Genomic DNA, 3748 nt, shown 5'->3' with positions numbered 1-3748 from the left:
TCGTCAGTTGTCGCCTTACTTGTACAAAGCCAATGAACGCTATTTGTTCTTGATGGCCTCAAGTTGTTTCCGTTATGGTAATATAAACAGCTGTCACGTGTTGTCTTGTGCAATAATAAATATCTGAGGACCTATCGGGAGCAAAATTAACATAACTTGTCTGCAGGGGTGGACAGTGACGAAGTACATTCACTTGAGTACTGTACTTACATTTTTCGAGTATCTGTACCTTGTTGTCTTTTTGGGAGGGCGGGGGTGAGGGACTTATGACTTTTACTCCAATACATTTGAAAGACAAATATTGTACTTTTCATTCCACTACATTTCTATGAAGGTTCTCGTTACTCATTACTTTGAAGCATAGCCTTGCAGTCAGCTGATGAATTTTCTTTTCTAAAATGCGATAGGCCATATTGTGTTCGTCAACAGGAGAAAAAACAATCACAGTAAACTACTCCAACGTCAGTCAAGTGCGTGCTTCTTTTTTTAACAATTGAACTTAGCTGTTTCATTTATGGCTGCTACTACGGCAGATGAAGATGATAAAGATAAAGGTTCATCACCAGAGCACTCATAGCCATATCTTAAGTCCATGTTTGAGATCTTTGAAATCAACTGGGTTTCGAGCTAACTCCTTCCCGTGCGCGTTCGCGCGCCTTACTTTTTTCGTAGCTGGCTGTGATGCAGTGCTCACTGCTCACTTACAATCATATTCGCCGCAGTAGATATGAGATGCGACTTGAAAATCGCGATTAATATGTTTGTGAATGTGTGACGAATCTGGTGACAGAGGCAGACGACAACTGCAAGTTAACAACTGCTACTGTTAGCTGTTAGCAATGAACGCTATTTGTCCTGAGGCCCCCCTGTCCTGCAGGTTGTTGTTTTAATTCTTCGTCACTACAGTTAATTGAGCTAATCAAAGGCTTAATGATTAATTGATCAGTAAGGTGTGTCAGTCCTGATTTAAAGCGAAGATGTGCAGCACAGGGGGACCTCAGGACTGGAGAGAATCTCTGCTCTAGCTTATAAGTAGGCCTTATCATTTAAAAAAATCTTATAAAAACATTTTGTAAAAATCTGAATTATACTGATATTCATAAAATCATAAAATGCTAGTGAATTGTAGTAACCCAAAATATTTGCATTTTCATTTTTCTATTAAACTACTTCTCTTTTTTCAGAGCAATGTCTGTACTGAGTTAAGGAACCTCTAGTTTCAAGATCCCAAAAAAGAAAGAAAAAAGGAAGAAAGAAAGAAAGAAAGAACAAAAGAAAGAAGAAATACACAAGGAGACAAAATCCCCCTGAGATAGAATAGATTTATTAGCAAGAGGTAATCAGGAAACATACAATTTATTTATTTATTTATTTTTGTACAAAAACTGGAAATATTTCTCAAGCTGTGGAAATAAACTTAAGGGTTGAAAGATAATTCTCATACCACTGGGTATTGCTAACAGCAAAACGTTTTGTTTGTTTGTTTATATATCATTTATAAGAGTATGTGCACGTAGATGTGTATACACTATGTATATCTCGCTCTCTCTGCATGTGTTTTATATATATATATATATATATATATATATATATATATATATACACACACACACACACACACACACATACATACATATATATGTATATGTATATATATGTGTGTGTGTTTATATATATATATACACACACATACATACATACATATATACACACATATACATATATATGTATATATATGTATAATCTTGTTGTAAAGTTTCTGGCTGATACAGTGTTGCATGCCTGCCACTTGAGCATAAAGAGTGTTTTCTAGACTGTACATAGTAAAAATACATACAAATATTCACAGAATAAGCACTACGTTACTATATTCCTGCTACCAGAATTATTATAGACAGGATTACAGTATATGCAAAACACTTTGAAGTTGTCCTCTACCTCTAGGTCATGGTTTTTCAAAATCACAAATCATTTCAGCATCGAGTGTGTAAGCTTAGGATACAATGCTTTAAAGAGGTGTGTGCTTCGCACTAGTACACATTTAGAAAGATGTAAGGGCCGCATATACAAAATGTACAGAATACTTTTCTGTGTGGTGAATTGACAATGTTTGTACAAAATATGTTTCAGTTTTTGTTTTTTGTTTTTTGTTTGTTTGTTTGTTTTTGTTTTTTCATTTTCTGCCAAGGATGCAGAACCCCATTTGTTTATTCTAGGACTACAAAAATACCCTTTGTATGCTGCAGGCGGTGTCACTCATTCACTTAATTTGATCATACTCTTTAACAACAATGCATTTTACAAAGTGATATACAGTCACGTTCCACAATCACGGGAACAGCAAGAGGAACAAGGATTGTCTACTAATATACAATAGCTGGATAGTGTTGTATGGAGAAGATTTTTTAACAATAACTGATTAATCTTGTAAATAGAGATTTTTATCTGGTCCAATCCTCCCTCCCTGTCCTCTCTCTCTCTTTCTCTGCCTCTCACACTTGCTCATCCTCAGACCTAATAACAGTGAAAATGTGGTTCAGCAGCAGGAACAAAGTAAAGGTAAACAATCACGTGACAGTGCTTTTCCAAATAATCATTACATTTAATGCCAATGGTTTAAAAAGGGTATGTCCCTTTTGAGTAGAGAATTTAAATTTTCTGCGTCCATCTAACCCCGTAGGAAATTAACATGTGTAAGTTCTCGTAAATGAACAAACAAATGAATGAATAAATAAATAAATAAACAAATAAATAAATGTACTGTTGTGATGTTAAATTATAACTGGGTTTCTGTGTTGTTTACAGAGGTATGACACATCATACATTAAATTGTGTATCACGTTCCTACCTCTGTTGAAATACTTTCTTTTTGGAGCATGATCCATCCTTTTTTAGTCCTTATGGAGGGTGAAACTTTTCAGTGGGAAAGAGAGGTGCAGGCTGATCCATTTATCAGGCCAGCCCTGTGCTCTGGCTACATAGGCAAAACCTGCCTCAGTGCTCACTGTGATGAAGTAGGCCAATTGTGTCTGTCCTTTGAACACAGAGGTATGAACCTCTCCTGTGTTTTGCTGCCTGTGCATTGCTAAGGCCAAAAAAGTGGTTGATTCCACCCTCCAAAATACCAAAATTACTGGGGCATAAGCTGGTTTTTAGTGGGCGTGTTGTTGCATTTTATATTCAAAAAAGGTGACAAATTGAGTATTTATATACTTGATTTTGTATGTTACAGTCATATATTATTTTTACATTGCTACATAGTATATAATTACCCCCACCCCCCACCCTTGGTCTAAATCAAATGACTGACTTAGATTTTTCCTTAGTGCAAAATGACTGATGCAAGTTAGGCTGTAATTAATTCATGACATTCCTGGGAAAAATCAATTTAAATTCCAAATCGCTTTAAATTAAGGAGCGACGCTTGGTTACAATACTGGTAAAATCAAAACAATAACAACAACAAAAAGAAAAACAAAAGAAAAACAATCTTTAGCATTTGTTGTTGACATTTTTGCTGTTACCATGGGGGAAACACAATAATATCCACAACAACATGAGGGATACAAATGAATATTTTCCTCAAATCTCTGTGAAATTGTGGAAAACTTCAGGCTTCATGGTAACTTCTAAAACAAGAGAGCACATACAATAGAAATATGAAATACGTTACCCCAACACAAGTTACTGATTTATGTATACACGACAGAGTTTCTATACATTGTGTAGACCTTGAAGGAAGCTTTTC

Source organism: Chanos chanos, chromosome 2 (genome assembly GCF_902362185.1).
Source record: "Chanos chanos chromosome 2, fChaCha1.1, whole genome shotgun sequence".
In the NCBI taxonomy this organism is placed as follows: Eukaryota; Metazoa; Chordata; class Actinopteri; order Gonorynchiformes; family Chanidae; genus Chanos; species Chanos chanos.
Note: the sequence above shows the minus strand (reverse complement) of the source record.